At 45.7% G+C, this 14,311-nt stretch overlaps 1 protein-coding gene across 4 annotated transcripts in view; it reads right to left on the bottom strand.

Annotated features, from left to right (window-relative positions):
• The window catches only part of NDRG2 (NDRG family member 2), a 45,905-nt gene extending 39,278 nt beyond the window's left edge, over positions 1 to 6,627 (bottom strand). Inside the window, exon 1 of one of the 4 annotated variants that reach the window (XM_061590989.1) lies at positions 6,520 to 6,627. The gene's annotated coding sequence lies outside the window, so the exon portion shown is untranslated. Of the gene's footprint in view, positions 1 to 6,492 lie in introns of all 4 variants that reach the window. The other 3 variants (XM_061590991.1, XM_061590988.1, XM_061590990.1) reach the window with 3 other exon arrangements.
• Positions 6,628 to 14,311: the final 7,684 nt, after the last annotated feature.

Raw genomic sequence — 14,311 nt, 5'->3', positions numbered from 1 at the left:
GTCCTATGTCCTCTGGCGAGCAGGACACCCAGCACCATACAGAGGTCTCATTTCCAGTGCAGTTTTTGAGCAGGTAAGAAGCAGCAGGAGTGCCTTCCAACCAACACGAGATTCCCACTCTTTCTTGTCCTCTGAGCATGCCAAAGGACTAACGGAAGGGGAAGCGATTGGTGGCAACCACATGTATCATAACTTACAAGGAAGCTAAGCCAACATTTGTGGATACTTGTTTCTGCTAACCAAACTGCACAGGAAGCCTATGTTTACGGAAAGCTCTGGACATTTACAGCTCAGACCGATGCATATTTAATTGGAAGGAAATCCCACTTTGTTCAATGGCACTTAGTTCCAAATATATGTGCACACAATTGCAGCCTTAACTTTCAAGTAAGTGATCCGCACAGAGTCACCTAACACAGAGGTTCCCAAACTTTTCCCCCTCACAGACCACTTGGAACATCGCCAGTGGTCTGAGTGGACCGCTTAATGATTTTTCTGCCTGTTTTAGCAACTGTAATATGCTATCCTCAATGCGGTATGATTTTTAATTGTACTTTTATTGCTTTTTACATTGTATTTTATTTTGTAACAACTTGCATTCCATAGAATTCACACCGTAACACCATAAAATATAACAAAAATTAAAAGAAGCAATAAAAATACAATTAATTTTTTTAATATTTCACGCAGACATGCTGAAGACCACCTGAATGAAACTCACCAATCACACTGATGGTCTACGGATCACAGTTTGGGAACCCCTGTCCTCGGAACACATGCCTTAAATTCTGCAGTGCACGTGGATACCATGACACATTTTTGTCACATGGATACACATTTTCATAGCTTACATAAACACTGTTTAGTTGCAACCCAATGGGTTGGGTCCAGGCTAAGTTAGCTGAACTTAGTTGCCACTGAAATCAATGGGACAAATTAATTATGATTCAATTCAAGCCCTGCTGATTTCAGCGGGAACTAAGGGTGCTACCATGTAACCTGTTTATTCACTCTGATTCATTTGCAGGGAGATTAGACAGTGTCGACCATTTAATGAGCATTCATTCCAATTTGTTTTGTGGAGAAGCTAGATGACGTTGCATCAAGCATTATCCACACTTTCCCAGTGCATTTATATAATTGTATATAAGCGACTATAATTGTGCAACCTGAATTTGCTAGCATTTGACTGAAACAGCAACAACAGTACTGGGAAACAGCAACAGGCTGGAAGTGCCCAGAGCTCAACTGACTTATGTCTGGATCCAAGCCAATGTTTGAATTGTGTTATAGCAATCAGCAGCTTGCTCATGCTTGTTCAAGAAATATATGAATTTCAAAATGGGAAACTTGATTTAAATCAATGATTTAAACCTGTCTTTTTTGCTTCATAGTATAAATCATCCTGACCCTGCATAGGAAAAATGTCATGTATGAAATTGCCCTGAATGGCAAAGTTCATTGTGTCGTCTTGGGCAGATCACACTCTCTGGACAGATTCACACATATATGCGTATCAGAAGTTCTCTCTGCGTATGCAGCACAACATAACCGCCCAGAGAGCTTCGGCTATGAGGCAGTATATAAATGCAATAAATAAATAAATAAACATAATGCATCTTGGCTTGGAAGGAAGTCCCACTATATTCATTGGAGCTTATTCCCTAGTACATGGGTAGCCAATGTGATGCCCAACAGGCATTGGACTACACCTCCCATCATTCCTGACCACGGGCCATGCAGGCTGGGGCTGATGGGAGCTGGGAATCCAACGACACTGGCCATCACTGTATGGGTGTTTAGGACTGTGGCCTTTATTACTGTTCATGTGATGACTGGCAACTGAATAAGTGAGCAAACTCTGCTGAAGAACAGAGTCCCTGAAGGCCGATAAGGATGTTCTATCTGAGGTGTATTGGAACCATGACAGCTCACTCACACACGCACGTCATCCTTTATGGTGCAGGCGTCCAGTGAGGAGTAGCCCTCCGGACTGTTGTGAGGATTAAAAAGAAAAAGAAAAAGTCAGGAACTGTGAAGCCTTTGTACCATTCTAGAACACGCAGCAATAAATTGCGCTGGGTTAGGGGTGTGTCCGCATATACTCTGCCAACACTCTCATATCTTGATGTGTTTAAAAAAATGGAGCTGACCTTCCCCTTGCCCCAGGGCCCTCTGGAGAATGGAGAATTATGTGTGTGCCTGTGTGCACGTGCGCCCACACATGCACACATAAATGCAAAGCTCCATTGCACATTGAACAATAGGCACCAATGCCTGGACCCCTTGAACCCTTGCACCATGCAGGCACCCACTCCCATACCTGGAACAAAGAATGTTTAACTAGAGCCACAGAAGCCTCAGAGCAAAACTAGGGGGTCTCATCCAAACCGGGGCAACCTCTCTCCCCCCCTCCTCCATTCCTCACTCCCTGGATACCTTCAAGAACACTTACATGTCTTATCATGCTACTGAGGGATTTTTTTTGCCTTGCAATTATCTTTTAAGCACAGAAAAAAAGAGGGGAGCGATATGGGAGGGGGTGACTAAGCAACCCCCCTTTTTGTTGTTATTACCTGAGCTTCTTTCCCTTGCCTGGCTGTGAGATCTCCCACCAATTGGTGCCACTCTGTTGCTGGCATCAGGATGGGCCTCCTAGAGCCCCGTAAAAGCAGGAAGCTCCCCCTTTTCCCAGGCTCCTGCTCACTCACTCACTCACTTTCTCTCTCTCTCTCTCTCTCTTCCTCCTGGGTGCTTGGTTGGTTTCCACTCTGGCCTCCATCCAAGGATCCCCTTCCTGGGCCATAAATAGCTGTTTTGATCACCATGGCACAGGCAGCTATCCAGTTCTCCCGGGGGGCTCCTTGCCACCCTGGGGCCCTTAACAGGGCCTTCAAGGAACAGGCTTCCAGAAAAGAATTCTTCCAGCCACCACTGAAGCAGCAGCTGCACAGAGACCTTTCCTGGGCAACAGGCTGCAAAGGCAAAGCTGAAGTTGGGAAAACTGGGATCTCACCAGTCCCTGGTTACAAAGGTGTAATAGGAAAAATGAGATTTCCAGGGCTAGGGCAGAGGTATTGTGGATCTGCACCTCCAAAGGGAGCAGGCAGCCCTGGTTCAGAGAAAAGAGGAGAGTTGTGGTGCAGAACACTATCAATTATTTTTGGGCTCTCAACGCTGGATATCATAGAATAGTAGAGTTGTAAGGGGTCTATAAGGCTATCAAGCCCAACCCCCTGCTCGTCGCCGGAATCCAACTTAAAGCATACCTGAAAAGTGGCTGTCCAGCTGCCTCTTAGTCTACTCCTTATCTCACTTTGTATACACCATACATTCAAAGCACATTTAAACCATATGGCTTTCCCCCAAAGAATCCTGGGAACTGTAGCTTGTTAAAGATGCTGGGAATTGTAGCTCTGTGAACAGTAAACTATAGTTCTCAGGATTCTTTTGGGGAAGTCATGAGCTTTGAATGTATGGCTTGTACGAAGCCATCCCTGCTGCTTGCTCTATTAGACCTTTCTGCAGTTGCCACTTTTTGGCCTTCTTTTTCACCTTGGTAGGGATTCAGGTAAATGACAAGCCAAAAAATCCAACAGGTGTAGCTTGCCTGGCACAGAGCCGCTTTGCCAGAAGAAAAGTCCCACCTGATGGATGTAGGCCTGCTGAGGCACAGAGAGCCCTGCCAGGAAGGAGGTTTCCATCCACCAAGCCAATGTAGCACAGGCAGCTTGTTGGGAGCTGCACAGAACTTAAGAAGCTGTTGGTTAAAAGGTTGCTTGAGTAGTAAATGTTCAAGGGATCTCACCTCCTTCCCCCCCTCCCTGCCTCCCACCCAGTTGATCCAGGGCTGAACAAGCCTTAGAGCATCCCTCCCTTGCTCACACCTTCTAGTGCTTCCTTTCTAAAATAGGTGTTGCCAGGGCTCAAACCTACATTTGGTACAGCTGAGGACTGGGACAGAAAAATCACAGCATGTGCTCAAAGGCACTGTTTACATTTAAGCAAGGCTGGTTGTGCAACAAAGGCAGGGAGGGAGACTCTAAGGCCTGTTCAGCCCTGGATTAAACTTCTTTCTGTGTGTGTATGTGTGTAAGAAAGAGAAGTGGGGTAGAGAAGCGTGCTGGGAATTGTAGCTCTATCAGAGATAAACTACAGTTCCCAGGGGGGATGTGCTCTAAAGGTATGGTTTACCTTTAGAGCACATCCCCCCTCCCAGAGACTTTTACCAAACTACATTTTGCAGGAGTCTTTCTGGGGGGGGGGCATAAATGTGTTTTAAATGCATGGCATGTACACAGCCCGGGTTTACTGAGTCCATGGTGGGCTGTGTTTGGCTTGTGACCTATGCAACACAAATAACATCCCCTGGCCCCAACATCCAAATGCTCCAATGTAAAACCAAAAATAAAAATAGCAAGTAGAATCATCCAGTGTGGGTATGTGTGTGTCTTAACGTGCGTGTGGAACACCTTAACTAAAACCAGTCCCTGTCAAGGCCTTCCGGGCTTGCTCCAAACAAGCCAATTATTTCCAGGTTGAAGTGTGAGGTAGCACGTAGCTACACATAGCCTCTCTTTCTGCATGGGGGAAGGCTCCCCAGGATTTTCAGTAGTAATGCTAGCACATGCCAAGGGAGCAGGAGACTCTGTGGGGTTGTGACTGAGGAGGGCTGGAAGGCGTCCAGGTAATGGCAGGCCACTGGGGAGCCAGAGCCAGACAGCTCCCAACTTCCAACACAGGGAGTGACTACGTGCCAGGAGCCCTTGGCACTCACACAAGAGGAGCTGGAAACACAGGTACACACCTGCAGCTGAGGCCACGTGAAGCCTCACTAGGCTGGTGCCTGGTGGGAATATGCGGCAAAAAAGCCTGGTGCCCTCCTCGCTCCCGGAGATAGGCAGATCCCTCTCTCTCTCTGCCCTGACCTTTAATGTCCATCTCCTTTCCCGGAGCCAGGAACCAAAATCCAGGCATCCAAACCTTGGACTTCAATCCCTGTGGCTTCTCTCTTGCCAAGCCGAGAGCCCCAGCTGAACTCCCAGCAGCGCACTGCCCCCCCGCTGTCTAGTGCACCTTTGGGAGTTTCCTCTGTATCTCTACACAGCTAAGGCAGAATCTGGATACCCCACCCCACCTACTGCTTCTCTCTCCCCGCTTCTCTCCCAGACAACCCTGCAGTCCTGGCTTTCTGCTCCTTCTTGCTCTGTCCCACAGAACCCGAGAGTTAAAGCGGCAAGATCCACCTGCTCTGCCCTGGTTGGACACGCGTGCACACACACATCTCCCACAGAACCCAGCAGTGCTGACTCCAACATTCACTGCTCTCCACACCCGCTGCCCTTGCAGAGAGAACACACCCGTCCTGTCAGCCAGCTACCCCATCCCCTCCAAGATGGTCCCTTACACTCTATTCCCCCTCCCCTTAGAGAACCCAGGAGTCCTGCACGCCAGTTCTATTCTCCTTGAGCCCCACTCCTCTTTCAGAGAGCATTATCACAGCCTGGCCCCCTTACCTGGAAGCCTTGACTCTTATTTATTTATTTAATTTAATTTATATACCGCCCTAAGCCCAAGGGCTCTCTGAGCGGTGTACATAAAATAGCCTCCCCTCTACCCACTGGAAGTTACTGCTCTCTCAGAAATGAGATCAATATCCAGGAGGATTTGCCACACACACCAGTTTAACCTCTTCTACCCTACAAAGCACTCCCTTCCAACAGAACTCGCCCCTCCCCCCACTGTTTGCAAATCCTCTCCTTGCAACCGGCTTAATCTTCCGTACCCCCCCACCCAGCACAAGGCAAAAATCCCTCACCCCTTCTTCCCTCCCTCTTTCGCCCTGCTCTATCCTGCCAGACCCCGTCTGGCATCGAGAGCAGGAGGACCCCCTCCCCTCCTTCCCCTCCCCATACGGACAAGCAATTTGGTCCTTTGAGGGGGGGGAGGGGTGCCTCCCATCCGGAGTGTTTTTCCATTTGACATTTGAGTCTGTTGATCGTGTCCATTGCAAAGCGAATCGAGGAAGCAGGCAGGAAATCAAATCAAACCAGCTCATGGCGCGGGTGAGAGGAGGGGAGGAGAGGGTAAGGGGGGGGGAGGCTCCCTCACATAGACATTTCCCGAAAATATTCATAGCAATACGCGCGAAACAACAAGGAAGATTGCTTTGATTTTCGGAGAGGTTGTCTGTCCGTGCGTGCGTGTGAGGGGGGCGGCTTTGGTATAGCCTGCTATGGGGACGAAAGACACCCGATTTAGGGGTCTTAGGAAAAAAGCGGGGAGATCCTGCATGGAAGGGCATTGAATCCCCTAGATTGAAACTAGACAACATCTGGTAACAGATTTCTCTCCCCTCCTTTTCGGGGTGCTTGGAAGGGATCAGGGGAGATCCGAGGCAAACAAGAAGGAGCTGCGGGGAGAAAAAGAACAGCCGCGCTTGGCAAACCGGCAGCCCCTCCCCCCACAAAATGTCCCCCCTTTTTTTGGTACCCGCTGTCCGTGCGTCTGCCTGCTTGCCTCTTTCTCGTTTGCGGCGGCTGCGCTCTGTCGCTCGGTCTGTCTTTCCACCTTCACTTGCCTTTGACTCTCTGACTGCAAACACCACCTCCCCCCACCCCCAGGGAGAGACCCCTCCCCCCAGATCCCCTCCCCCCAGCTCCGCCTCTGCCAATCCAGACTGCCAACAAGGAAGGGAAAGGAGGTAGGGGGAGGAGATCGGGGGAGGGGAAGAAGGGAGGAGAGGCCGGCAACCATCTTTCCCCAGATCCTGGTAACAAAGGGGGATCCCTACAAAGGCGGAGGAAGAGCCTCCCCTCAGATGTCCTGACACCCAACCACCCCGGCCGGCCGGCCAGCTTCGTTTCGATTCGATTGCTAGATACTTTTGAACGTACGTGCAAATGCAAAATTTTGCAAAAACAAAGTGGGAAGCGGAGACCCTGCGCCCCCTACAGGGCAAAGGTCCCCCAATTTCTCTCCTCCCTTCCAAGAGCCAACCCTAGGGGGCGTTCCCGAAACAAGCAAGCAACTAAATCCGAAACTATAGTAGTTAATCCGGATCTATAATAATAATAATAATAATAATAATCCAGTCACAACTGATTCCGTCTTCCTTTGCAGTAATCCCTGTGATAGTTATAGAGCTTCACTGAAGCTCCAGGATCTGCAAGGGATGCACTTGTTTTGGAGGGGAGCCCTGGAAAACGTGGAGAAGGTGGTGCCACCCAGTATGTGCAGGTTGCATTTCCGCTCAGCAGTTAGCCCACCACCCTCACAAATCTGAGATTAGGAAGCAGGCAGTTTATTTTTTAAAATACAGTAGGGCCCCACTCATACAGCGAGTTACGTTCCAGACCCCCGCCGAAAAGAGAAAACCACCCAAAAGCAGAACTCATTGAATAGAATGGCGCGACGCCCGAAAACCGCTGTAAAAGCGGAACAAGCGCCGTATGAGTGGGGCTTTAGTCTAATTGCATCTAATTGAGACCGCTGCATTAGTGAAGCGCTGTAAAGCAGGGCCCTACTGTAGGAAGTTCTTCAAAAAATCTGTTTTGAAGTTACACCTGCTGCCCCTCTGTCAGATATGTGTTGGGCTGCCCGTGATTCCTCCATAGGTTGCGGGAATAATTGAATCATAGAAGAGTTGGAAAGGCCTATAAGGCCATCGAGTCCAACTCCCTACTCAATGCAGGTATCCAAGTTAAAGGATACCCAACAGGTGGCTGGCCAGGTGCCTCTTGAAAGCCTCCAGTGTTGGAGAGCCCACCACCTCCCTAGGTATTTGGTTCCATTGTTGTACCACTCTAACAGTTAGGAAGTTTTTCCTGATGTTCAGCAGAAATCTGGCTTCCTGTAACTTGAGCCCATCATTCCATGTCCTGCACTCTGGGATGATTGGGAAGCGATCCTGGCCCTCTTCTGTGTGACAACCTTTCAAGCACTTGAAGAGTGCTATCATATCTCCCCTCAATCTTCTCTTCTCCAGGCTAAACATGCCCAGTTCTTTGAGTCTGTCCTCATAGGGTTTTGTTTCCAGTCCCCTGATCATCCTTGTTGCCCTCCTCTGAACCTGTTCCAGTCTTTGCACATGCTCTTGGCCTGATCCTCAAACAAAAAGAGTTCCAGAGCAGAAGGTTTGATTTTCTGGCAGGCTTGACATCCTGGCATAACTCTCACTTTTCCTCCCCCTCCTGCTTTCTTAAATTAACCACTGGGTACCAGCACCACCCCAAACCTGGGTCAACATAAAAGAACCAGGTTCAAATTTCAACTTATCCATCAACTCACTGAGTCACTCCAAACATATCACTCTGGTTTGCAACATCTTTTCATCCATCCAAATTACAATCAGATGAGCCAAGAAAGCTCTCTTTGCGGTGTACGCTTACCCAGAACAGAAGTAAGTCCCATTTTGTTCAGTCCTTCTTGCTCCCAACAAAGTATACATAGAACTGAAGCCTTACAACCCATATGCCAACTTCAAACAACAGGAGCTGCCCTCTTGGTGGTGGCTTCCCAGCCCTAAAACTCTCTTCCTCTCGAGGTTCACCAAAAGCTGAGCCTGAGCATTTTGTGGAGGCAATGTCAGGATTTCCTGACTGGTGGCAGGGATAGGTCTGAAATGAAATTCTGCCCTATTGCAACATTTGACAAAAATATGTCAGTGTTAGTTTGTTTATTATTGCTTTTGAAATGTGTTGAATGTTGTCAGGCTTGACAAACACTGAAGTTCACTGATTAATTTAACAGTGGAGCCATCAGGACCAGATTTAGGGGCAAAAGTCAAGGACCCCACTTGGAAAAAGGGGGGGGAAGGGCTGGATTACCACATTTTGAAGTGGGTAGGAAAAACACATCACCATCTAAAGAACCCTCCTCCATAAAATCATCAAGTCCAGTACAGTATCTAACTGCACCAATGGGTCTTCTTAAGGCAATAACGTTCAGCATCATCTTACCAAAGTCAGTGCCACACTCTCCTTTGTGGGTTAATTCCGAAGCCGTATATCCGGTAGCATCCGTAACTAAGAAGACTGAAAACCATTCAAAGAAGGAGAGTATACATTTGAATCTTTTAAAGTCAGCATATAGCAACATAGGAAGCTGACTTAATCCGAGCCAGACCATTGGTCTATCTAGCTGAGCATTATCTACAATCAGTAATCAAATAAACAAACAAATAAATACATAATTAAATAAACAGCAACAAACCATGGTTTAGCTTAGTGTTTGGTGTGAACTAGGTCTCAAGCAAACTCCCTTGTTCAATCTCGGGCTTTTTGGGGTAGGAATGGGAGTGGCCCTTGTCTGAAACCCTGAAGATCCCCTACTAGTCAGTGTAGGCCATGTTCAGCAAGAAAGACCAGTCAGGACAGTGGTGCTTTTTTGTTAAGTGCCAAGGTTTCAACCCAGTGCCAGAAGAGAGGGAGAGCAGGTTAATTTTTAAAAATGAGCAACTGGGTAGAAGAGCGCCTGTGTATCTTTTCCCTTATCTAGCTATGTTACTTTTGTTGCAATAAATTTGAGATTCAGCAGGTTTCTGGGCCAGATTGACTAGTTTGATAGAAAAACCAGTTCCTAGGCATACTCAGGAAACAGAACTGATCAGAATGGATCAGGCTTGATTCTTAACGTCTAGGGTTACCAGAGGCATGGAGCAGGTTTAGTTCCCATCTCAAAGGAGCCTGCAAAGGCTCGCCTTTACTTTCTCCCATATAAATGAATGGGATCCATTCAGCTCTGTGGAGAAAAGTACTGCATTTTAGGAACAACACTGCAGTGCAGGGAGGGGGGGATTGTCCTCCACTGGCCCAGCTATCCCAATGGAAGGGTGGGGCCCTGTCTCTCTCCAGCTACAAAAGCAGGAACTGCTGAAGGGGCCAGAGACCATCTACCTGTGTGAGTTTCTGCAAGACCTGCTCCCTGCATTTCTGGCTGATTTCCACCTGGCCTGGAAGGGTGGGGCCCTGTCTCTCTCCAGCTACAAACGCAGCAACTGCTGAAGGGGCCACAGACCATGTGTGTGTATGTGTGCGTGAACCTGCTGCTCGGGATGTCTATAGACTACTGGGGTTAGTTGTTTTTTAGTTGTTTTGGGGGTCAAGATTTAATTTTGGAGATTCATTTTTGCTGTTATTTGGACTATAGCATATTTTTGTTAAACACTGTTGTGAAGTGTGTGGGGATTGTTTAATTGTATATTGAGATGTTCTCATTAGTTTGTTGTTTATTATTATTGTTTGGCTACTTATATACTGTGTATATTTATATGTTAAAAATAAAAATGCTACTTATTTGCTGGGAAATTGAAGATTTTTATCTAGGCCTTTTTATAAAGTGTTTGGTTCTCTTATTGTGACACATTTAAATGTTTTTTCTTTTCTTTTAATAATGTTATTTGTTATTTAATTTTGAGAATTGCATTATTGTATTTATGCTTTATGATGTGTTATATTCATGTTTTTGTAAGCTGCCTTGAGGGCCTTTTGGCCATAAGGCGGGATATAAATTTAAAAATTATTTATTAATTATTATTAATGGTGAGTTCCTGAAGGACAACCCTCCACCATCTATCACCCAGTCATTTGAAAATCCCACTGCCCAGCCATAGCTGCATACATTAAAAGCAATATTATACAATTTTAAAGTCACAGTTTCCCCTAAAGAATCCTGGAAACTGTAGATTGTAAAGGGTGCTGAGATGTGTTAGGAGACCCCTGTTCCCCTCACAAAGCTATAATTCCCAGAGTTCCCTGGAAAGAGAGATTGACAGTTAAACCACTCTGAGAATTGTAGCTCTATGAGGGAAATAAGGATTCTCCTAACTCTCAGCACTCTTAACAAACCACTGTTCCCAGGATAGTTTGGGGAAAAGTGGTATAATAGTACTGTAATGTATAGTATAAATGGGACCACACCTTTGAATGTATGGTTTATAATCATCAATTTCAATTGGACACCTGTCTAGTCATTGGGGCTGCTTATATTAATCTATACATTTAAAACAGGATTGATGGAATATTCTTATTGTCAATGTCAGCTGGTGATGGATTTTTGCATCATCATCATCATCATCATCAATCATCATTATTATTATTAAGGTATAGAATGAGAGAGAGAGACAACTTAACACTCAAGGCATGGAGTTTCTTGGACAAGGAGGCAAGTCCTATAGGCTCATCATGTGGTTATGCCCCTAGCGGTGGAAGAGACCCTCTGTTTTGGCACTTAAATTATGAAAATGCCTCGCCAAGAAGATTTGTTTCGCCTCTACTTTTCCTGCTTTTAAGTGGTCTCTTCTTGAGATTCCTATTTCAGCTCACATTTTTTAAAATAGAGCCTCTATTTGATGTATTTTCATCTGTTGTTACTGGTGTGTGTGTGTGTGTGTTGAGATATATATATATATATATATATATATATATATCCTGGGTGGCAGGATATAAATACGAAAACAAATAACCTGAAGGACATTTCCTGTTCTGTCACAAAGCTTACTGGATGTCCTTGGGCCAGTCACCATCTTTCAACCTAACCTACCTCACAAGACTCTTGTGAGGACAGAAGGTGGGGGCAGGACTGTACATGCTGCTATGAGTTCTTTGGAGGAAGGGCAGCATAATAATAAAACTATGTGGCTTTGTAAGCACTCAGCTTTGTCACAATCCTGCACTCCTTAGAAATAGGGTAAAAAGCCCAAAACCATTGCCAGGGTCTCTCCTGTGATCGGTGTTGCTGCTCCTAATACAGGCCTGAATAATGTGTGGTTCCACAAAGATGAATTCAGAGCCCCGCTAGCCATCTGTTGTGACCTTTCAGGTGCTTGATAACATCTGCACAAGTTTTTGCACTCCTGGGATGTAAAAACAAGAGGATGGCTTGAGTCTTCTGCTACCCCAGTAGGCTGTTGCCAATACATGGCTGTGTGCGTTTGTCTTGGTGGGTCGCAAGGCCTGCTCCGATAAGCGGGGCCTTTTATGCCCTCTGCCACGTAAAACTGAGCACAGAGCTAACCCAATGCTACTGCATCTGAGGCAGAACTTCCACTAGGCAGCCGTGAGCCTCAGAAAATGACTTCTCTCCAAGCCTCCTAACTTTTCTCAATTCACAGCTAGTGGCAGTGTCCTCTTCCTAACCCACCCACTTAAATAATGTTGCTTTTTCTGGCAGGGCTGGGTGGGATTGTTTTACCCGGCACATTCTTTAGGCATGTCTAGCTGGTCAAACCAGTTAAGCCTTGTACTGTTTGCATCCTGGACCAATCCCCCCCCCCATTTTTGCTATACAGTGGCCGGCCTGACCGCCAGTTCTCCTTACACCCTTTCCTACTAAAATACCTTGCTTGGCAACCTTAAACTGCTAACTCCAAGTCATGAACCCCTAACTCATACCACCAAACTTGCTATCAATGCAGAGCTGAAACTTGAATTGGGGACCAAACTAGGGTCACCTCCATACCATGCATTTAATATTTGAAGCGCATCACTTCTCCCAAAGAATCCTGGGAATTGTAGTTTGCTAAGGGTGCTGGGAACTGTAGCTGTGTGAGGTGTAAACTACAGTTTCCAGGATTGTTTGGGGGAAAAGCCATGTGCTTTGAATGTATGGTGTGGATGTGATCTTGATGTGAGGTTAAATGCTTCAAGGTGTCTAACTGCAGTTTTTCAAAAAACAAAAAGTGCACATTGTATCAACTGGGGAGCAGCTGATAATGTGATCAGAACAGGCACAGAAGGAGGGGTTTAACCCTTTCTTCCCATGCTGTGGTCTAAAGGAAAGTCCCACTTCTGAAGCTGATATTTGCTTTGAGTCGCTTCCAGACGACCTCTTTAATGAGCACTCAGCCTGATTTGTTTGCAGAAAGATTAGACCACTTTGGTATTTAATGAGCATTCATTCTCATTTGTTTTTGGAGGGATCAAAGATTGCGTCAAATGAGTGGGATGCTTTCCAGTGCATTTTGCTGTCACTTTTTGGATCTCCAAATCACTTTAATTGTGCAGCCTTAATTTGCCGGGATGTGAGAGAAATCCCTCCTGTGAAGGATCCCACCACCACTACTACCATCAAGGGCGCTTCCAGGCTACCTATTTATAGAATAGTAGAGTTGGAAGGGGCTGATAAGGCCATCAAGCTCAACCCCCTGCTCAATGCTGGAATCTGGTTATTGAGTATTCTTCCTGATTTGTTTGCAGGGAGATTAAAAGAAGCTGGCTGTTTAATGAGCATTCATCCTGATTTGTTTGTGGCAAGGCAAGATGAACATGGTGCCAAAGCAAGGGGTGGCATCTCACACTTTCCATTGCATATTACCTGTGTTTTTCTTAATGCAAAAAGTCTGCTGTTTGGGGGAAATGGGCTTTTTGCATAAGAGCTTATCCCAGTCTGAGTCTGAATTACATTTAAAGATGTTTTTTAAGCTTTTTTTTTTAAAAAAAGATGTTTTTGAAGATGTTTTGTTTTAACATGTTTTTAAAAATGTTTTGTTTCAATATATTTTAAAGGCTGTTTTATGATGTTTTAGAGTGTTTTTAGTGTTTTTGTTTGCTGCTAGAAGGAAGGGCAGGATATAAGTAAAATAAAATAAAATAAAAAGGAAGGAAGGAAGGAAGGAAGGACACCGTCCAAAAACAGTGACAGTATGGAATTGCCTGTGGTGGTTTTGCTTTTGGGCACTTCTAGTTTTCAGGTGGGATTCAATCACCAACTTTGGGCACTAAGTGAAACCAAATCTTGATTGCAGGATGGGATCAGGCCTGTCTACATGAATTCCTATGAGGTATGTGTATTATCTCTGAGCATATAAAGAATGCTTTCCCTTCATCAGTGAGTAACTATAAGCAGTTCTTTTCCCACTCCCTATCTGGGACTGTGGGAAGCATATTTTCAAGGGCTGCTGTGGAGCCCCAGAATTGCTCATGTCAGGAACTTGAAGTAAACAGCATATAGTCTGTAACCAAGTGGAAGAGACATTTCTTTTTACAGTGTGGGAGAACAAACATATACCACATTAGTTATTTTATTTATTTACAAGATTTATTACCACAAAAAAGATCGAGATGACTTAACAGGAGTTCAATTAAACAACCATATTCAAAGCAAAATAATTTGTAATGTTCTGAGGATCAGCAGCAATGGAGCAACAGTGCAAATTACATTATTTAATCATTTAAAAGTTTCACCTCATATCTTTTCTCCTAATCTTTTCAGGCAACATTCCAGGTTTATGGAACAATTCAGATCTCAGCCTCAGAGGACACCAGACACATGGGGTCAGCCCCAGAACGAGGCAGCCTGACTTTAGCAGCAG

The sequence above is a fragment of the Rhineura floridana genome, chromosome 11 (genome assembly GCF_030035675.1).
Source record: "Rhineura floridana isolate rRhiFlo1 chromosome 11, rRhiFlo1.hap2, whole genome shotgun sequence".
Lineage (NCBI taxonomy): Eukaryota > Metazoa > Chordata > Lepidosauria > Squamata > Rhineuridae > Rhineura > Rhineura floridana.
This window is presented reverse-complemented; position numbering and strand designations above follow the sequence as displayed.